The sequence below is a fragment of the Perca fluviatilis genome, chromosome 9, assembly GCF_010015445.1.
Source record: "Perca fluviatilis chromosome 9, GENO_Pfluv_1.0, whole genome shotgun sequence".
Classification (NCBI taxonomy): Eukaryota; Metazoa; Chordata; class Actinopteri; order Perciformes; family Percidae; genus Perca; species Perca fluviatilis.
Window position 1 is genome coordinate 33,242,949 of NC_053120.1, and position 23,371 is coordinate 33,266,319.

Here is a 23,371-nt window from a genome sequence, read left to right on the forward strand (position 1 = left end):
CTCTGTGAGCTTCTAGTTCTGTGTCCATCTGTAGACTACAATACCAGCCATCCATCCAGAAAATCAGGCTGCAAAAATGTGAAGCTACATAACCAGCCAATTGGCCCTTTTCACAGCAGAAACAGCACAGGTGTTACTAATAACATTAATGATAGCTCTATCTATTCAAGTGCCCCAGTAGTGTGACAGTGAGCCAGCATGAACAATATCAGGACCCTGAAACTGAAGCGGCTAAATGGAATCTAGCCAATATTAATGTTATTATTTACACCTGTGCTTTTTCCACTGAGACAAATGTCTTCCATGAAAAGGGCCTGTCTGCCATCCAGTTCCTGCTCCTAACTGCACCAGTTGGTGAGTCAGAAGATTTTGATAGAAAAAAACGTATTTTAAAAATGTGAAAGTTTAGGCTGTTTACATATATGTGGTACCGCTGCTATTTGTGAGTTTTACCTGAATACTTGTACGTGATCGACCATGGGCAGGATTTCTTGGCTCTTCCACTGTCAGAGTTTAAGATCCGAGGCACATGTCGGTACGACTTACTGGAGTGTAAGAACTTGAATTCACAAGCAGTGGTGGAGGAAGTACTGAATCTCAGTACTTAAAGGAACACGCCGACTTATTGGGAATTTAGCTTATTCACCGTAACCACCAGAGTTAGACAAGTCGATACATACCCTTCTCATCTCTGTGCGTGCTGTAACGCTGTCTGACGGCCGGAGCGGCAGCAGGCCAGCACATAACATGCAGGTGAATGATTCCAGTAATCCTACTGCTCCGAATAAGTGACAAAATAACGCCAACATGTTGGCGTGTTCCTTTAAGTAAAAGTACAAATAACCAGAGACATATTTACTTTAGTAAAGGTAGAAGTACCACAATGACAACCCTACTTAAGTAAAAGGAAAAAGTGCCTGGTGTGTTTCACACACCGGCCACAACAACAGGTCGGACCGCCACATGTGGGACGCGATCCCCAGGCGCAGGGGCACACAACAACGGGGAAACGAAGCGCCACACGCCGGCCACAACAACGGGACGGACCCCGCTTGCGGGACGCGATCTCCGGGCGCAGGGGCACACAACAACGGGGAAATGAAACTCCACAACAACGGGACGGTTGTGGTTAGAAAAAGAAGAATGGGGAAAGGAACCGTCACACGCAGGACACGCTGACAACAGCGGGATGGTTGTGGTTAGGAAGAGAACAACGAGGAAAGGAAGTGCAACACTTGGGACGCAGACTCCGGGGTGAAAGTCCTGTGTTGTTTGACCCATCCACGACGCCTTATCAATACTACTCGCTACCGTCATCGTTCTGTGATCACGAAATATGCTTCCCATTGAAATACGTTGCTTTCAAATTCGTAATCACCACACGAAAAAAACAACATTATCGTGTCCTGTCCACGACTCAATAGATTCAATAACGTGACCATATCACGAACTGCCATGAGACCGGGCTGGGTGCTCCACGCAAAGTGTGAAGTGCGCCCTCATTTAGAAGAAGTCTCCCGTCTAATCCTGCCTTGTACTGACCGAAGTTGGAGAAACAGCTAGCTGATGTGGTATTAGCTAAAGCGGTTAGCAGAATATATCAGAATGTTAACTTGTGCAGCCAGATCATACTCCAGCGCTGACACAGTGCTGTGGAGATAGGTCTGGCAATGTGAGAATAATTTAATAGTGATTATAATGATTTGTAGTGTTGTATGTTTGGGTGCTTGACTTGATAATATTTTAGACCACATTTCAAAGATGACTTCTCCTTTTCAATTTATTCCCACGTAACAAAAGATACTATGAGACAGTATTTTTCCAGCACTCCCAGTGATAAAGGCTAGTCTTTCTTTCCTCCCTGCCCACTGAAGTCCAGAGTGGATGATAACCCCAAGCCCCAGCTAACTGATAGGCTTGATGTGTAATTAATGGTCTGACATGGGCTAATGAAGCTAATGACGCTAACTGTGCTAGCATATGGGCGCCCCATGGGGATCCACACTCGGCGCTCTAATTTAGATAAATGACGCCCCAGGTTATGCCGAGCTATTTGCATTTCATTTGGTGGCGGCCAAGGGAGAAACAGGGATTAAACAGGGCGATGGATGGGAGAGATCAAACAACAGAGGTGTTTGGGGTTGGAGGGATGGGGAGATGGAGGTGTTTACACTGGTGAATGTGTATGTGTATGTGAATGTGTGGGTGTAGATCTCCCTTTGGCCATGCATGATGCTGTTGTCAGATAAAAGGATTGGTAGCAGAGGGGGCTGATGGCAGCTGTCAGAAACAGACAGCACTGTGTCTGTGCGTGTGTGTGGTGGTGGGGTGGGGGGGGCACAAACAGGTTTGTAATTACTGTATAGTGGCCCTTGGGAGACATGTCATTGTCAGCTAGAAAGTCTCATGAGGAAAGTGAATGTGCTGTATTTGGATCGTATCATTGTAAAACATGAGAGGCTCTGACTGTCGAAACAATCACACGTGTACGTATATGTTATAAATGAATACAAAAAGTAACCTTGCATGCGTGTGATGGAGCAGTTTTTGTAGAATGTAGTGCAAATAAGTTTTTAATTCCTTATTGATCAACTTTTTTCCACTCTTTGAGCTTGATTCAAATTTACATAATTTTCAATCACCTCACATCCACCAGTCCCCTGAGGGTTTTGTTCAGGATGTGGCATTAGCAAAAATGCCATCTTCTCAAAACTACAAATTCTCAGTGAGTGGCATGTTAAAAAATGGTAATTCACAAAGACACCTGCAGTATATCTTGCAGTACACTTCCATCTTCTTTAGCCAAATGAAGGGATAACGCTTAAACTGACATTGAACATTACAGTTAAGTTTCTGAAATACACTGTTAACGCATCCAGGTATGAGGATCTTATTTTAGGTGATATGGTTTGTTGTTAGGCTGGGCTGTTCGGATTCAGGAGCAGACAGAGAAAAAGGTTGGAACAGGTATGGCGGTTTATTGAACACAATGAGTAATGAAGGTGCTTGAAATCCTCTGGGGCTGAGAGCGGGCAGACAGGTGAGAGGCAGGTTCAACAAAAAAAACAAGTTGGCTCAGGCAGGCAGACTGGACTTCCAGGGCTGAAGCAGGAATCTGGACACAAAAGAAAACACAAAAAGTCAAAACAAAGCTTACAACAGGAATACAAAATGGCAGTCTTTCAAAACCCACTTAGGCTGGCCATAGCAAGTGTTACCACTTGGGTGAACGGACAATCTGGCAGAGACTGCTTGGAAGGCCGGGGTTTAAGACAGGAGTGGTGATTGCTGGATATGATTCAGGTGAGCAGGAAGCCACAGGTGTCCTGACGAGGAGGGAGAGGGAGCCAGGAGCGCCACACCCACTCAGCACATGACAGACAAGACAAAAAACAAGGGAGAGGGGAGAGGGAAAACAGACAGCACCATGACAGTTTGTAGAGTGAGGTGCCCACTGAATGACAGATCCAACTTCACAGAAAACATCAGCGGATGGACTATATGGACTTGGAGTGATGACTTGGGATACACCAGTCCAAAATGGATCCTTTATCCGCTCTGAAGCAGCGGTGCTCGTCCATGTCTGCTCAGCTTTTGCCATGCCAGCAACACTAGTCATCCAGCAAAATTCTGGCCAGTCAAATACATGCAAGAGTAAATTAATTTGTAAAGCCAATAGCGTATTTCTACCTCACTTTTGTTGTGAAGTAAGATTGCCCCTGTAATAACTTACCAGAGTTGTAAAATCCTGTCTCTTAGTTTTACCAACAGCTGTGCAGTGTTTTGTAGCCTGATGAGCCTTCACATTACTCAAACTGGACCTCCTGGATTGTATTTGATGTCTCACCAGTACCTGAAGCAAACACACCCTCACCAACAAAGCATCTTGCATTGTGTTGTCTTTGGGGTATTCCTGCTGAGATTGTAAGGTGTTAAAGTGCTGACTTCTTGTGACTTAAAGACTTAAAACTTTGGCTAGATGTTCAGCCATTTAATGCGAGCTTTGGTCTGCTTTTGGTCCGTCTGACGCCTGGACACTGGTTAGCAAGAAGCCCAGCAGAGTCGCAGTCAGTGTTCCGTTCCTCCACGCTTGCATCGGTGCCCCCTCTGATGTAGACGTGGCCATGGTTAGCTACTATAAGTTACAGTTCCGCTCATGAAGACAACGAATGCAGTAGAAAGATTCGGAAAAGGCCAGTAAGTGTATCTGGAGTTAAGATTACTTTCTCAAACTATTTCCAAGAGTAATAAAGACCTGTTTGAATTCATAGTTGTTAACGTGGAATTTCACTAGCTACATGTTAGTTGTTATTGTTAGACGAATATTAGCCTAGATCAGACTGCAGTGACCAAAAAAAGAGCATCAGACTGTTTGTTAACCTGCTGCCTTCTGTCAGTACAATACGAATCACAGTCATCAAATGGACTCTAAAGCATGATATTATTAAGCATATGATGCGTGTTTGAACAAGTCCCTGAAAGAGGTAATTAGCTGGAACAAAGTTACTCAGTGGGAGGTCCTCAAAACAGAAGTATATAGGACCTGTTTCTGCATAGTTGTGTGTATGCATATGTGGGTTTTAACATCCAGTACATGAAGTAAGAGTTATCATATTATGTGTTCTGGATGATTAGCCAGAAGGATGGGTAGATTCCAATGCTTTAAAGGTACACTTGGCAGGCTTCAAACCCTATTTCCGAGTATAAACTCCCCAAGTAGAAAATTTATTACTTCACATTTGGTCAAATTTGGTATTTATTGTTTATTACATTGGTGAATTTGCCAAGTATCTACACGATTTACTTTTTTTAAGTTAAAAAAAAATGTGATTTCTTTAAACATGTTTTCATCTGCGGCCATACAGCAAAACCTTACTATAGAGCATAATCAGACTCAAAGCACCATAAAAGTGCTTTTAGATGGTGAGCTGCTTCTGCTGCAAGGTGCAACTCTGCCACCACAGCTACTGTCCAATCCTATCCACAACCTGTACCTACAACCAGGCTACAGGTTGTACTTTCAACTCTTATCAAAGAGCTTTATAGGAGTGGACTGTAGCTTACAGTATAGGTAATTGTAAGCTTAAGATACTTACAACATAACAACTTTAGCTAACACCATGCGTGTTGTTTATTGGCCCAGACTGGATTTTTTCCATGGTATGCATGGAAGTGGAAGTGGAAACAATATTTTGACCCAAAATCCTAACTCAAGGTCCACTTACTAGCTTTTCCTAATATTTCAACCACATCTCATGGTCTTCATCAGTAGTGATGTTGTAGATTCAACAACAATTCAAGGATTAGTTCATTCATGTGATAACAGGTGGCGGTACATGTAGAGGACATCATACCCCCTTTCTCTGTTCAAGGAGGCCTCTGTTGATTGATCTCTCCCCAGTCATCCATTGAATCCTGGTCGATGACCTTTGACCCCATCCCAGTTAATATTCCATTTTATGTCTCAGAAAGCTGATGTGTGTTTACCCTGTTTAGTTAGTGTCTTGTTCAGATGCCTTGCCATTTGACAAATGTCATCAACTTATCATCACCTTTTTTCATACTTCAGTAGTCTAGCATTCTAGAGCAATGTGTAAAGACATAATTTGGCGCTAAAGCGGAAACGTTGATGTTCGCTTTGTGAAAGTCCTCAAATCTCTTTTGAAAACCAACCTTAACTTATGATGTCTTGTACGAACTGTTTCGGTGCTTGATATGAGTTTACCAAAGTCTTCGATTATATATGATTAAAATAGTAAATAAATGTTTGGACGCGCCGGTGCATCTTACGCCCTCAGGGGTTTAAACCAATCACAATCGCAGTGGGCGGCGGATGTAATAATGGTGCCACTGCAAAATAGCCTCGGGAAGAAACTTGTTTTTGGAGGAACGTGTACGTTCAAAAGTTTTTTTTGGTCGTGCAACAGAAAACTCCGATTGGAAAGTTAGTGGATCTGAGAAGCAGTTAACCATAGTCATACATTGAACAGAGTTTAGAATGCCAACGCAAAGAAAGCCGAAGGTGAGGGACATCCGGCCAAAAATGAAGGACATCCAGCGGATCTTCTGGCGGCACCGGAACAATCCGGAGCAAACGTACACATGTTCCACCAAAACAAGTTCCTTCCCGAGGCTATTTTGCAGAGGCAACATTAATCTGTCTGGTGCTTGGCGCCACCCAAGAAGATTGTAATTGTTTTAAAGAAATGCCAATAAACCAGAGCACGTTTTTCTGCCATCACCGGAATGCTGTGTGGACTAGCCAGATGCTCCTCCGCAGCGCTCTTAAGTCTTTGCTAACCACAGACTGTTATTGTTGATAGCTAAAGTTAGCTAAATTAGTATAGTCGTAATTCTATTGCCTAATTTAAGTTAAAACTATGCGTAATACCAGATTTCTTGTAGTTACCTGATTAATCCAGTTTTGTGCCAATGCTCTGCCATGCTAAAGTCCTACTGATAAGTCCTGATAACTGTTAAGAAAAGTTATTTATTTTAGGAAAATCACAAACCGCAAAAATCAGTTTCTCAATCAAGAATCCGTTCATTGATTTGCACTGCATGTCGCTTGTGCAGGAAAAACTTCAAGGCAATTCAAATTTTTCAGCCGCGGGGCATGTTCTTTTGACAAGTTCTACTATGGACTCTGTAACATTTCTTGTGGAAAAAATGCCTTGGTTACCTTGTTTCAAGTCATTTTAGTGTGGTATAGAAAGCCTGCAGGAAGACTCAGCTTGATTTGGGCCAGTTCTCATTAATATTCAACAAGCTAAGCTGCTTGACTTTGATTGGCTAACAGCTAGCCAAAGAGAGCCTGGCTATCAGCATGCTTTACCCAGCGCAACTGGGCGAGCTGTAATTGGCCTGATTTCTCCGCTTATTTCTTTTCAGTAGCTAGAGCTGACAGAGGAGCTAGCAGTTCATTTTCACATTCACACATAACACATATGGATCTAACATATTTAAAAACATGCAAGTAAAAACGGTTTTGTGTGGCAGGGCACCTTTAAAATAAAACATGTTCTGACTATTTTTTACAGGAAAAAAATTCAAAGGACGTTGTTGATATTGTAAATTCTGATTGTTTTGATGCTTCCTGAAGCAGATCTTGTCCATCTGCCTGTTTCCATAATCCACCCACTGCAGAACAAGAAAACCTGACCTTCAGCCATAATGGACTATATAACCTGTTGACTTGTGGGTAATGCAGTTTTTAATGGACTGACTTGAAATTTCAGTGCCTGGAATGGAGAGAGAATGAGAGTGACGGAAGAAACAAGGGAGAAAACGGGCATTGCGAGGAAGAAATACAAACAAACAGCTAGATAAGAATGTTTGGCTGTTATTGTTTTCCGTGTCTAACATCCTGAGACATGGCCTGTGGTATTCAGGAGATTTAATGCAGAGGAGAGAGAGAGAGATCCATAAAGCCTCTACACTCCCTCAACACCCCAGGGGAAGCCATCTTTAATTCATGAATACTATAAAAATAAAGGTTTTTCTCTGAAGGCCCTGCAGCCTGTAACAAACTCTCAAAGGAACATGATACCGGGCAGATGTTGACGCTGTGGTTATGGATGGATATTGGCTTGAGAGACCCATGTTATAGTTTTTGAGGAAATGAATAAAGTCTAACTTTGGCTGTGCTAAGTGGATTCCAATAAGCTGCGTGTGGATTCTGTCTCTCTGCAGACACCAGACAGACTCATGACAGCTAGATAATAAATGAACAGACTGCCAGTTAGGTACCAACGTTGACTGGACTACAAGGAGGGCATTAATGCATTCTATTTTGAAGTCAGACAGTAAGCAACACTTCGCCTGCGTGATCATTTGGATCTGCGGAGTCTCACTGCGCTCCTAATGTGAATAGACAGGCAGACAACGCTCCGCGAGTAAATGCCAGGTGCTCAATGCGTAATAACTATGGAGCTTATGTGCACTACTGGATCCATGCCGGTACAACTGAATGACATTAGTTGCCTGTGGTATCATTTATCCCTAATCACAGGTTGATTTATAACAAATAGTGGCAATCCTAGTCTTTGCTAGTCCATATTGACAACGTTATATTTCCGGGATTGTTCTTTTTCGTCCAGATGTCCGTTACCTTCTGCTTTCTTTGTGTTGGCATTCTAAACTGTGGTTGATTTATGAGGACTATGGTTAACTGCTCCTCAGATCTCTGCAGGGTAAATCCAGACAGCTAGCTAGACTATCTGTCCAATCTGAGTTTTCCGTTGCACGACTAAAACAACCTTTGAACTTACACATGTTCCACCAAAACAAGTTCCTTCCCGAGGCTATTTTGCAGAGGCGACATTAATCTGTCTGGTGCTTGGCGCCACCCAAGAAGATTGTAATTGCTTTAAAGAAATGCCTATAAACCAGAGCACATTTTTCTCCCATCACCGGAATGCTGTGTGGACTAGCCAGATGCTCCTCCGCAGCGCTCTTAAGTCTTTGCTAACCACAGACTGTTATTGTTGATAGCTAAAGTTAGCTAAAGTAGTATAGTCGTAATTCTATTGCCTAATTTAAGTTCAAACTATACGTAATACCAGATTTTTTGTATTTACCTGATTAATCCAGTTTTGTGCCAATGCTCTGCCATGCTAAAGTCCTACTGATAAGTCCTGATAACTGTTAAGAAAAGTTATTTATTTTAGGAAAATCACAAACCGCAAGAATCAGTTTCTCAATCAAGAATCAGTTCATTGATTTACACTGCATGTCGCTTGTGCAGGAAAAACTTCAAGGCAATTCAAGTTTTTCAGCGGCGGGGCATGTTCTTTTGACAAGCACGGCTGCAGCTTCACAGGATTTGCGGGATTTAGTATATTAATATAATTTTAAGGTGACAGGGTTATGGTAGGAGATAGGCAGGAAGTGAAATGCAGTTTACGTATTTGAGCGACCACCACACCCTTTCTTTAAAATGTCACAGTACTTCAGTATTGTAAACGAAAACGCCTTTTTCAAATTAGTTGCAAATCAACATTATTCGTAGAATTCATGGTTAGATTACATAATATTAACACTTGATGAAAAAAAATGCACTGATCATGAAATAAATTAATACTTCTTACGTATATTGCAGTCTTTGAATTGCATCACAATGCACAATTATATTGATAGTATATTGTCTGTGGTTTGTGGGCATATATTTAGATTTGTTGCATTCAAATACACTTTTCAACTCTATAAACTACATGTGGGAACACATGCCAAGTCAAAAACTAGAATGGTACACAGAAGATTTCTATTGTAGGTGAGAATATATTATTAAAATGGGACATTGGTTGAAATGAGGGACTTCCGGCGGCACCTGAACAATCCCAGAAATGAACGGTCTTAGATATAGACTAGTGAACTACTGTAGCTGGCAAAGTAACCGCTAACTCAATAGGGAGCCAGGAACATGCTAATGCTGGTCAGTCACAATAGCTCTCCGAGTGAGCTAGCTCAGTTGCTAACAGGACAATAGTTTACACAGTTTATTCAAGAGATGTATTTGAACCATCCATTTCTCTCTTTTAAAATCCATTCTCTACTTTGAGCTAGCAAGCTACACGCTGTATTTGAACAATGCCCTTCTCTCCTTTAACTGCCTGTAAACCATGTCTCTATTGTGAATGTTGACTCACTTCCTTCAAAGAACATTTGCTATTTGTCAATGACACACATTTGAATGTCAAAAGTTTACCAATTATGGAACTTGTTTCAAAAAATGTCCGCAGATTTACTTCCCCTTGTGAGCTAATCCTCTGCAGTTTCATTGAAATTAGTCTGGATCAATGGAAGTACATTTCCAGGATAAGTGCATGCCATAATCAGTGTGTTGCTGTTCCCAAAATCCCTTGTAATTTAAGCTAGCAAGCTACAAGCTAAAATGGCATGTTTTGAAGGACATTTGGATTAGCAATAAGGCAGGCCTGCTTGGTTCTGTATTCTGTATTCTTTATATTCTTTGTAAACTTTACAATCAGGTTGTAGGTGAGAATATGTAATTAAAATGGGATTTACACCTAAATATGGAGTACATCTGCATAGAGTAATTTTTGTTGATTCACATAAAACATTAGCAGTCCAAAATCCAAATGTAGGAATCTTAAAAACAAGAAGGATGTACTGTACATACGTCATTAAAAAAGAAGTTACCATGCCTACCTTTATAAGATTTAAAAAGATTGACAGGTACATCTTTTCACTTTTGCAAAGTGTGCACTTTCCCATTTGAAATATGAACAGTCTTCATGGACAATGCATAGTAGTCGCACACATCCAAATGCAGTTGAAGGCAGGTGCTGGACCGAAGCAATTAAAACATAAAGAAAGGTCCACACACTGTAACTCCCTAAGTGCAAAGTATTGGCACATCCACAAGTGACGTTTCAAGCTGATGCTCTTCTTCAGACTTGGAAACACTCAATCATTTCATTACACTGCCGTTTTTCTTTCTTATTTGTCCCCAGTGGTTCTTACAGTTTCTTCCAATATCTTAGAATACCACCAGGAGACCCATCAGGGTGTGGGGATTATTGTATAATCGGAAAGTGTTTTATTCATGGATGTGAAAATATACAATGGATGGTAACTTTGAGGTTGTTTTAATGTATAATTTATGTAGGATTATGAATAATTTGTGGTCCTTGCCTTTCCCTCTGCCCTCCCCGCACTTCTCTGTGGCAGGGAGGGAAGAAAAGCCACGATTGACAGCTTGTTTCATGCTCTGTAACTACGGCAGCTGACAAGGTTTTGTCAAATAAAATGATTGGTGAGGAGAAGCGTTTGGGGCAATATTCTCCCTCTTGCGCTCTTAGTTTTTCTGCTCCGATCATATGTACGACAGCCTCGCCAGCAGGCCTACGTGTGCAGAAATGTATGAATGAGAGGTGAATCTAATGTAGAGTAAGGTGGAAGATAGGCGAGAGACAGCAATGACCTGTCAATCCTTTTGGAGCTAAAAGAGAAAAGATGAAAGATAACTTTGTTCCTTAATCCTGCATTTGTCTTCCAAAGTGGTAGGCTTATGCATGTGCGTGTGTGTATGTGTGTGTGTAAGTGTGTGTGTGTGTGTGTGTGTGTGTGTATTTGATATCAGAGAAATTATTTGAAGGGCGACTTTGTTGCAGCATACCAATGCTGTTGTTCCTCACCTCTGCAAAGCCACCGAGCTGTTTATGATTATGGAGAGCTGTGAAGGTCAAACAGAGCTGCTGTTGCACCAGCCTTTTTATTTGTTATGCAGAGTTTGTTCTTAGTTCTGGCTCTGTAAATGACTGCTTCAAAAAAAGCCTAATTTGACCTGCAATGGCATATAACAGAGGCAGGTATGGCTTATTAAATTATACATAATTTATTAAGCTATTTCTTTCTCACCGTGGCAGCTCAATGTTTTCTTTATTATTGGCATGTTTGCCCAAAACATATAGATTGAGTATTCATGCATGATGCAAGACTAAGATCTACCATGTCTACTACACCACTGTAAATTATAAAATAAAATCTATGTCCAGTACAACGGCAGCTGCAAAGTTTTTAATAAAGCACCAATGGGGAAACTAAATTTAACTTGAGTATACAATATGAAAGACAAATGATTTAAACTGTGGCTAGGTGCATATTTGACTGTGTATTATAGAGCTTGACAAGATCATACATATATTAAATTTACATATTTCTGTGGGCTGCTTTCAAGTTTTTCTGCATGTATTATCTTCAAAAGTCTTGTCTTACACCCTTAAGCTCCAGTCAAACCAAAACATGGCACAGAGAAGTTCATCCGCATGTCACATGCTGACTTCTTACAGGGCGAGTCAGTGAACTACTAGTCTTGCTTTGCCAGATCTTCCTCCACAGCGCTGCGGAGGAAGTTCCGGCTACTCCACACAGCATTCCGGGATGGGAGAAAAACGTGCTCTGGTTTATTGGCATTTATTGGAGTTCCAATTACAATCTTCTTGGGTGGCGCCAAGCACCAGACGGATTAATGTTGCCTCTGCAAAATAGCCTTGGGAAGGAACTTGTTTTGGTGGAACGTGAACGTTCAAAAGATGTTTTAGTCGTGCAACAGAAAACTCTTATTGGACAGATCAGTCTAGCTAGCTGTCTGGATTTACCCTGCAGAGATCTGAGGAGCAGTTAACCATAGTCCTCATGAATCAACCAGAGTTTAGAACGCCAACACAAAGAAAGCGGAAGGTGTCAGACATCCGGCCGAAATGAGGGACATCCGGTGGAATTTCCGGCAGTAACGGAGCAATCCCAGAAATGAACGGTCGTAGATATAGACTAGTAGATATAGAATAGTGAACTACTGTAGCTGGCAAAGTAACCACTAACTCAATAGCGAGCCAGGAACATGCTAGTGCTGGTCAGTCACAATAGCTCTCCGAGTAAGCTAGCTGAGTTGCTAACAGTACAATATTTCACCAAGGGGGTAAGCTTCGCTTCAGAACTCGAACTTCCTATGGCGCCATTTTGATGATACAACAATATCACCTCTCGTTAGCATTCCATTGACTGCCACTCATTTTGACGTCACTTTGACAGCGAATAACTTTACATCTGAAGCGTTCAAAGACTTCATTTGTCCATTGTTTATTTCTAAAGAAACACGACAATGTATAAAAGGCTCCATTACCTTGTACCTCACGTTATGGCTCCGTAGCAGATGTTTTTGTAAAAATAGGCTAACGATTTGTTACACAGTAGAGGAATTACCGTATAGTACAGGAGAAGCTCGCAGGCAGTTTCGACTTACATTAGCTGTTTAAGTTTAATTACTAATGTTAACTAGCATTTTAGTTAGCAATAATTAGCCGGTGTCTATGTTATCTCCTTACATATACCTACCCTCTCCGTCTCTGCAAGATTGGGAATGATTGAGATTTCTCTTGGCACAGCTACCAGAAGACTTACAACTTTCAGACAGGTTGCTCACGTCACATTTACGTTGTCTCTCTCAGTTGGAGGCTGCGCAGTACCGCTCAGCGCTTACCGGAAAAGTGCTTCTAATATCCTTCACTGGTCTCCGTACAGAGCAACGGGATCTGTTGGTCCATTCTTATATACTGTATGTATTTCACACAGTTTATTCAAGAAATGTATTTGATGTATTTGAACCATCCACTTACCACTTACCACTTACCATACACGCTAAAAATGGCAAGTTTTGAAGGACATTTGGATTGGCATTAAGGCAGGCCTGCTTGGTTCTTTCAGGGAATGATTGTAAAGATTTATAAAGGATATGTTTATGCCATTTACTCTGTAACTGGGACATTTTGGGACCAATTGTAAAGGATTGCTGTAGAGAAAGTACATACAGCGATACACTGGTAAGCGCAAATTACGTTTAACCATGTATCCAGCTAATTTAAATAGCTCACGTTACTACATTGTGTGAACCGTTAACTTCATTTATTATTGTATGCAGCGTTTTGCGGGGTGCAAATGTTCCACCAAAACAAGTTACTTCACAAGAACATTTTGCAGAACCACCGTCGCTCCGCTTAGAGCTTAGCTCAGCCAAGACAATTGAGATTGGTTTGAAGAAATGCAAACAACCAAGAGCATTTTTTTTTCTCTTTTCCCAGAATGTATGTCTTTTGTTCTCAGACCTTACTCCACAGTGCTGTGGAGATTGGTCTGGCAGTGCAAGACTACATTGTAATTAATTCATTTGGCAAAGTTTGGCCATTTAAATGCTGGTGTGACTGGGCTTGACACCAGCCAATGTACTGTGTGTGTATATATATATATATATATATATATATATATATATATATGTGTGTATGTGTGTGTGTATGTATGTATGTATATATATATATATATATATATATATATATATATATATATAAACACTTAATTTGTGTTAAAGTTCATTTCATAATGCATTTTGTTCTAATCTTATGTAACTGTCTGCCTCTCTCAAATGACATTAAACTTAGCAAGCCTACGTTTTCTATTTAACCTAATACATTTCTCCACTCAATGGAACTCAAGGCCTGTATTTCACTTTATGTAGCCAATGTGCATGGCAGAGAGGGAGACGGATTTGTTTAAAATTTGAAAATTAGCTTGACAAAAGCTACAACTGGAGAACTGACTTTGTCCTGACAGAAGGGGAAGTTTGATATGGATCAACTATGATGTAATTGTCAGATATCAAAGATAGGGGTTTTGTTAGATATTGACAGCATACTGTACTTCATTCTGTAACAGCAAATGGCGTAATTTGGATTTCCACGGCAACATTTCTAGGGATTACTATTCAAAAACTCCAGTCTTCCACCAACGCTAAATCGCAATGATAGAAATAAGTTCAAAAGATGGGGATTTAATGTCTTCAATTAGACAAGTCATCATTTTAAAATGATTCATTAGGTCGTAACTGCCTTCCAAAGGACCCTTGTGATTGTTACAAAAATGATTTATATGTAATTTGCCACCTCTATGGGTAACATATGGTTAATTAGGCACCCAAAACTCTTGTTAGATAAAGATAATGATCATTGTCTTGGATATGAAGCAATAAAACAGCTGTACCTGCATTTCTTGTATTTAAAATGAACTTTTTAAGTCAGATGCTTTTGAGTTGTAGCAGAAGTGCAGCTGCTCTACAGTCCCTTGAGATGATGGGACTGTCACCTTATTTAAAACCAGGTCAGAAAAGGTGTACAACGGCAGTGCCAAATGTTGTTACACTTTGAAATGGAGTTGTGAACTCAAAGAGCAACATTTTGTTTTTATCCCAAAACCACGGTGAGGGATGCAATCTTAAAAATTCAGTGACCCATCCAGCCAAGACGACAGGCACAAGTCGCCCCCTCACCACATGATTTATTGAAAAACAGCTTTAAAGTATGGTGATGTTTCGGTCACAGACATCACCCATCAACAGCACCTAACTAGAAATGACAAGGAGGCAGTGGCGCAGCAGTCAGAGGAGGACTAACAAATACCTTAGTTCAGATCTAGCCCAGGGGACTTAATGTGAGAAAATAGTGTTGAATTCCTGCTTTGGTGTCAGATCACGGTGAGAGAAACTACTTTCAAATGTAATCCTCTACTGCTGATTGCACCAGGATGCTTCAAATAAGTATTATATATTAATCCTGTGTCTTTCAATAACTTTTGGATGACTTTGACACTTAGATAAAGTTAAATACCGCAGACATCATTTTCATTAGGTTACATCTCCCCTAAATTGTATAAGCATCCGTCCAATCATCATACTGATTAATAGGTTTCAACTTCAGAGTTGTCAGCATTTTAATTTGTCCAGTACTTTGGTTTACGAAAACATATATGAGAAGCAGTCTTTGGAAACCGTTTGGAAAAGGGCAGTAACTTTCAAAAAATAGACGTGCTAACGTTAAAAATTACTGACAGCTACTATTGACTACTATGTACTAGAAGACTACTTCCGAAGCTCCGCGTTTATCCGCTGCTAAATCGCTGCAGGATGACTCGCTTCAGAAGTGTTAAAAATCGGCAGCTTTCCATCTTTAGTGTTTAGCGCGGTGCCATTGCAACCATAAACAACACTGGCTCTAACCTTTGCTGCTTCCTGTTTGGTGCTGGAGGGAGCGCACCCATTGATTGTTGACAATGTTTATGTGACTTAACTTCACTATTAAGACTTAAAAACAGTGCGTAGTTCTGTTGCCCCCATATGATAATGACAACAAAACTGTCAGTGCGTCCACATGATACAAGCCTTCTGTGATTGTGCACTGCCCCCACGCAGTTGCTAGTAGCCAAAGAGACGGGGAGGATTAAAAAAAACATGGACTCTTCAGAAGAGGTAATCATCTTCACTTGAGTTTCTGCGCAGAAAAGTCGCCGGACGACACAATCTTCTGAACATAGACTGAAATACAGAGAGTGGTGTGGAGCTGATAGTCTTAATTAGCTTTGTAGCAATTCATGTGGATGTATTTGGATGTAACGTTCATTAATATCAAAAAGTTACGCACTAAAGCTTTTAAATTTACGGTTATATCAAACACGTTTGATTTTGTCGGCAGGTCAAGATGGGGAAATTACTGACTCGGTCTGAGTATTATGACCATCTTACACCAAATGATTGACATTGCCAGGTCATTATTGACTGTAGCCCAGGTTGTCACTTTAAATGTAGGCAACACAAAGTTTAGGTATGCAATAATATTACTACATTTTGTTTGAAATTCCCGTGACATTTCGTTTACGCGCTTGTGCTCTTGCCGTGGTTTCGGTTTTCCACCTCCGATGTAGAGCAGCGTACAGCTGGTGCTTCCCTAAACTTTGTCTCATTCAGAAACCAGTGTCTCAAACGGGGCTCTTTGTCTGTTAGATGATCTGTATGTGATCTACCATAGCATCAGAGCAATAACGTAATGCACAGCAGACTGCAGGTGGATTATTTCCTGAAATATTGGGACTTCATTCTTGCGTCACGTCTCCCCCAACTCTCAGAAAACACAGATGGGATGAGTTGTATTTTGAATGTGCAGAATGTTTCGAACATGAGCAGATATCTTGCTGAAACACATCTGGGCTATCAAAGTCCAGGGTTTTAATGCATCATTGAGGTGAGTAAGTGCCACATGCACATTTAAAGAGGTTACTTCAACAATGCAAAAGAGGAGTGAGAAGTAAATTATGTCTACATGTGTGCTGTATCAATCAGCACAGATAACATCATATGAGAAAAGTGGATCCACAGTAGTGTTCATTTTGTCACCTATTTTTAATGTAGTCTTAGTCTTGTGCCAATGTCGTTGTTAGTTTTAGTCATATTTAGTCATTCACATATCTTTTTTTGTTAGTCAAGTTTTCGTCGACTAAAGATCTCGTCATTTTAGTTTAGTTTTAGTCAAAAGAGAACTCAATATATCTTAGTCAAGTTTTAGACAAAATATTTTAGTCTTTTTTTAAATAACAAATTATTTCTGAGATTATTTCTGATAACCATTTCAGTCAAATAGTTACAGTATATAAAAATAAATTATATAAAGTTATATAAATATCAAGCCTCCATATTTCACCAGTAAATTCCTGTTAAATGACAAAAACAACCACTGAATAGGAAAATTATGGGAAAATGGTATTTTACAATAACATTGAACGCAGCATGAGGCTGGCGAGGCGAGTTTGAAGTAAACACAACATACTGTATGTATTGTTTTTCAGACAACAGCAGCTGCAGACTGTCGGAATCCTCTACAGTGAAATACAGACAAACACCGTTTAGCTGTCAGCATTTTAACCGTGTTTAATCCAGCTGCTAACTAACGGTAGGCTAACGTTACCTGCTGTCAGGTGTAGTGTTAACTAGCTAACGGTAGGCTAATGTTACCTGCTGCAAAGTATAGTGTTAACTAGCGTCCCGTGCAGCGATGTTTCGGTTGCCTCTAACGTCCGTTTAGGAGCATCAAAGAGAAGCAAAGACATTTAAGTGGCACCGAAATCCGCGTTGCTATTCAGTCTGGTAGATAGCGGCCGTTAAGGCACCGGTCGGTGCGGTATTAGCACCGGGTCTCGGTACCCAACCCTAGTAACAGCTGAATATTCTATCTCATGATGGAAAAGTAGAGACGATTGTAGACGAAAATGAAGAGAGATTTTATCTTAGTTTTTATTTTATGCAAAACATTTTAGTATCGTCTTTTTTCATCAACAATAATGCATGTTAATTTAGTCTTTGTCAGCGTTTTTGGACATTGGCGCAGACTTGTTATCGTCTCATCTTAGTCATGGAAAAAAAGTTAACACTAATCCACAGGAGAATCGATAGTTGAACGCAATACAGAATGCTTGAGAGTCCATTATATACAATTATAGTTTTGGACTATATATATTTGGAATTGTCATCTATGTTTCCCTTTACATAAATACAGATATATACAACATACATTGATGCAGGAAAAGCTAGAAATAGGTGCATAAAATTCACCAGAATGCAGGATAATTAATTATTGCTCAGAATTTCCAATATCTGACTGAAATCATGAGATTCTTGCTAGACAAGAATCTCATAATTCAATAAAAATGCCCGAAAACATATATAATACACTGTTAACATTGTTTTAATGGTGAGCTACAGAGTTGACCAAAACCTTTTCATTAACTCCTGAAACAACCTCCTAGATAGTGTACAACTTGGGGGCACTATTGACAAAAGTCTAGAGTGATTATCTTTGGATGTGCCCTGAGGGAAAAAGTGAATAAGACACTTAGCTATGGCCTAAGGATCTTATTCTGCGTGTTTTGTAAGGCAATTGTGTGATCTTTAATGAAATGCTTCTCTGAAGTCTAAATAAGAAATTACATGTACATACAACAACAAAAAAGAAAAGAGAGAATCTAGTTACAAGGTTTTCACTCCCCATCAGTGATAGCTATCAGGCTGTGTGTGTGTGTGTGTGTGTGTGTGTGTGTGTGTGTGTGTGTGTGTGTGTGTGTGTGTGTGTGTGTGTGTGTGTGTGTGTGTGTGTGTGTGTGTGTGGCTCTAATAGGGGGTCAGTACTTAAATGAACTTTTGTTCCATTTTACTGAGAGGATCCTTCATCTGCATTGAGCTAGAAGTAATGAAAGTGTGGTGGAGCATTGAAGATTGATGCCAGGGAACTCCCAGACCTCTTCCCTCTGCTTTTTACCCTCTCTCCTTCATCTATAAACACTCTTTCTGGCCGTCGTGTTTTCAACAGTTTGGCTTTGTGTCTCTGCCACTGCCTCTGTGTCTTTTTTTCTCCTCACTGTGTCTACCGTCCCCGCTCTCCAGGACTCTTCTTCTAATTGTCTCTGTCTGTGTATTCCTCTTTCCACTTTCTCCTTTCTATCTGAATATCTTCTTGAACCTGCTTTCTAAAACAAGAGTGGCTACTCAACCGTCTAAAGAAGGACAATTCAGCAATCGCTCAGACATCTGTGACCTATTCAGAGCTGAACTGAGCTGAACTGAGCTGAACTAGAGTGGCTCTACAATCTCATTGTACGTAAATGCAATGACAATAAAGGCATTCATTCATTCAACTGATCTGGAATTGTAAAACGTCTGAATAACAATGGTGTGGGTCGGAGACTGGAAATGTCTTAAACACAATGGTGTAACAATTGACATACAATTGTGCAAGACACATTGATAAAATATGCTTTATATGTGTCTGAAACATAGACTGTATATAAAGAATGGAATGTAGCATCAGTGGCTATGTTTACATGCACATAATATTCCGGGTTTTTGCCTTTATTCCGAAAAGACAATATTCTGACAAAGTTTATATGGCTAATGAAAGTGAATATTCCACTAATATTCCTGTTTACATGTAGCCGTGCAAAGTAAGATTTTTTCAGTTTACTAGCGATGGTGGACTTGTTGGACCGTGCGAAATTTCATTCCTTCAACCAGCTTCTTGAAAAGGTCGGTGTAGCGATCTGTGCGCATATCCAAAAACCTGTTGATATCAAAGTCTTTGATAATGTTTAAAAGTAGCTGTGTTTCTCCGTCTTATCGGTTCTGCAGCCCTACAAACTGTTGGCTGGCAAGAGGCGGTAAATTGCGTTAAAAAACAGATTGAGACACATATTCCAAATGCGCTATATACATGTCCAAAGAATGCATCTAAAACCTGAATAATACCGGAATATCCCACGTCTTAATCGGAAAATGCTATATTCGGAAAAAGGCCTTTTTTGGAATATCCAACCGGAATATGCTGTTTACGTGACCTGTATCAAATTTGGAATATTGCGCTGCTCATCTCAGCTTATGTTAACAGAGAGAGTGGACACAAAGTGACCGGTCTGCTTCAGAGCTCTATGTGTTTGACCCTGAACTTATGGCCTCAGACTAAAAGAAAGAAGGGGTGGGCAGTGGGCGACTTTGGGGGCGGGATTTAGGTTGCTCACCCAATCAGAAGTTAGATTCGGTACTGGTATTTTCTTTTCTATATTTTCCCTTGGCTGAACACATTTTCTTAACTTTCTTAACACAGTAAGAGGGTCAAAAGTTTAGGACAAAAACATCCAAAAACAAGTTCACGGCTATTTTAATGTACACATGTTTAGCATTGCTAAGCCGTGATTGATAGGTTGGCGTATAGCCTTTATCGTAAATTTGAAAATAAATTGGACCATGATTTACAAAATGAACATCATTTTGTATTGAAGAAGACATGAACAAAGGGGAAATGTTTATTGAGGTAATAAATAAAGTAGGGTCATTTTCCCATAGATTTCTATATAAACTGATAGATTTTGGAGCTAGTGCTGGATGTTATATTTTCTAGTTGTTGCTATATTATTATAATCTAATTAAGGCTGTAATGATCTTAAACACCTCAAATCTATATAATGTGACACATATTAAACAATGATATAGTACAGTGATGCCATATCAATACAGGTGCCCCTGCATACTTAATATTACATTACTTTTACCAATTACAAATACAGTTTAAAAGAAACTAGTGCAGCCTCAAATATGTTTGCTGACAACATATTAAGGACACTTAAAAAAAATTTATCTGCAAAATGTCAATACTGAATGTTGCAAAAATATTTACCAACAACGCATTTCATTTGTCATTCCTATAATATCCACTACTGGCAACTAAAGCATGAATAACGGCTTTATGGTTCATCATTGTCTTGGTTAAAATAACAGCCTAAACCATGCTGAAGCTGCTTTTAGCGTGCCGCTCAAACAACACATTGCCGGGAGAGTTAAGACTTGAGACAATGCTGACTACTTTGAAATCCAAGCTAAATACCTACCTATTTACCATGCTTTTGATGAATTTTCTTTCAAATACAATTTGGAGTTTGCTTTAATGTTTTTATTCTGAGTGCTTTTGATTGTTTGTTCTATTCGCATTATTGTTCTACTACGTGTGCTTTTGCCTGTTTTCTTACTCTGTGTTTGCTTCTATTGACTGTATTTTTTGTGCTTTTACTTGCTTTAATTGCTTTTTATCATTAGTTTCTTGTGCTTTCACCTGTGTATTCTCTAAAGCACTTGGGTTGCCTATGGGTATAAAGTGCTATATAAATAAATGTAACAGAGCCCCAGGAACAGCACTGGGTTGTGAGTTCATTTCGGGGTAGTGGCCACAACCAGAATTGCAGATCATGTGCCACCCACTGGCATGAAAAGACATTCTGAAAGAGATTTTTGGGAGAGACCCAAATCTTCTGTCATGACTCCTTTAATCTTCAAAATCTAAGTCGTTAGATTCAGTAAAATCAGCCAAAGAAGGATGCTGATATGCTCTTTGGGCCTGGAACTAGCTCTCCTAATAAGTCATACTTGAATAATATCTATCTTTTTAGACTGGTGAAACCTTATACAGATGTAGAAACAAAGTAGCATTTTCTGTTTTTGCAAAGCTTTAACTTCATTGTAAAGACTTGGAGAAGGGACAATGTATTTTGTTAATTTTAAAAACTTTAAAAAGTTACATCCCTTAATTTGTAATTATGTTACTGTAATGTGTATAAAAGGTATAATGTGCAGAATTTGACTGAAAAACTATATTGGTCAATCAACAAAATTACATTTTTATTTGTTGCATGAGATCCTACAGTACGAGATACAATTCCAGTGAAATGTAATCCAATCGGCTCCTTCAACCTGAATGTGGCCGTCAAATCGGCACACAGAAAAAGAGTCACCTGGTTGAATGGCAGCGGCGCTCCATGTCTCGGCGAAAGGCCACCAACATCTCCAGACATCCTGCTGGAAACCTACGGAGGCCACCCAGCTCACCTCCAACGCCTGCACACTGGCTAGCAGGATCCCCAGCAGAGAAGTCGCAGTCGGTTTTCAATTTCTCCACGCTGATTAAGAGATGGAGATGGACGCAGAGATGGTCTGGCTTGTCCGCTTAGTCAGGATTGTAGCCGTAGGTGGTAGCTGATCTTCACCTTTTTCTCTGTGTTTACTCTAATGTTTACATTTGAGGCTAGGAGAGTTGACAGGAGGTTAGTCTGTATCCATGATATTCCCACTTCCGGGATTGCTCGGGTGCCGCCGGAAATTCCGCCGGATGTCCTTTTCGGCCGGATGTCTGTTACCTTCCGCTTTCTTTGTGTTGGAGTTTTAAACGCCGGTGCATTTATGAGGACTATGGTGAACTGCTCCTCAGATCTCTGCAGGCTAAATCCAGACAGCTAGCTAGACTCTGTTGAATCTGCGTTTTCTGTTGCATGACTAAAACATCTTTTGAATGTACACATTCCACCAAAACAAATTCCTTCGCCAGGCTATTTTGGCGCTTAGTGATGCCCATGACACTTGTGATTGGTTTAAAGAAATTCCAATAAACCAGAGTACGTTGTTCTCCCATCCCGGAATGTTGTGTGGAGTAGCCAGACCTTCCTCTGCAGCGCTGTGGAGGAAGCAGTCAGCAGGAGACTGGTGAGTTGTTTTCCCTATCCTGATTACATAACAGCATAGTGTAGATGGTGCAGAGATGGTCTAGCAAGCTTGAGCTCATCTTCTCCACCTTTTCCTCGGTGTCGTTTACATTTGAAAACTTGACTGGGACAGCTGGATAGCTAGCCTAAGCTAGCAGAGTCGGCAGGAGGTTAGCACAGTCGGCAGGAATCTGGCTTGTTGCTTTGCCGATCCTGATGAGGGACCAAGACTGTAAAAATAGTGGACATAGCAGCAGTGACATCACCCATTGGTTTGTGGACTGCCGTTTTGAATAAACCATCTTGAACAGTGGTTCTCACCGAATTATGGCCCATAAGTTTGACTGCACTTTTTAGGCATTTGATTGTGTTTTTTGGGGGCAAACAGTTATGGATTGGGCAGTTAATTTGTCATATTCATGGTAGACTTTGATGATGGAGTGTGTGAAAGGGACTGTTAAACTTGATGACATACCAAGACACAGCTGAGGTTTTATATAGCTGATGTCCAATCAGACACACACATACACACAAAATCTCCATGCATGTGATTCTAGCCGTGGTGAGGGTTAATGATGCTATTTAGGAGCTGTATTGAACCCAGAGCTGGTTTACACACACACACACACACACACACACACACACACACACACACACACACACACACACACACACACACACACACACACACACACACACAGAGTCATACATTCACCATCTCCAAGTTCAGACATACTCACCACACCCCTAAGGCTATGAATTACTGTTGCGCACATACACACACACACAAACACACATACACTCACTCAGGTCCAGTACTTAACTCTATAACTGGCCCTAACTTGCTTTCTCGCAGTCATATTAAAGTGTGTAAATGCATCTTAGTACACCCTGCAGTGCTTTTAGTCTTCATAATTGTGTGCTGAGAGGTTCTGGTCAGTTACTTAGCCCAAGTAGCTAT

The 23,371-nt window shown here is 40.4% G+C and overlaps 1 protein-coding gene across 1 annotated transcript in view; it reads left to right on the forward strand.

Annotated features, from left to right (window-relative positions):
* The first annotated feature begins 264 nt into the window (after positions 1-264).
* LOC120566032 (inactive N-acetylated-alpha-linked acidic dipeptidase-like protein 2) overlaps positions 265-23,371 on the forward strand; it is a 519,707-nt gene continuing 496,600 nt past the window's right edge. Inside the window, exon 1 of the mRNA XM_039812233.1 lies at positions 265-354. The gene's annotated coding sequence lies outside the window, so the exon portion shown is untranslated. The remainder of the gene's footprint in view (positions 355-23,371) is intronic.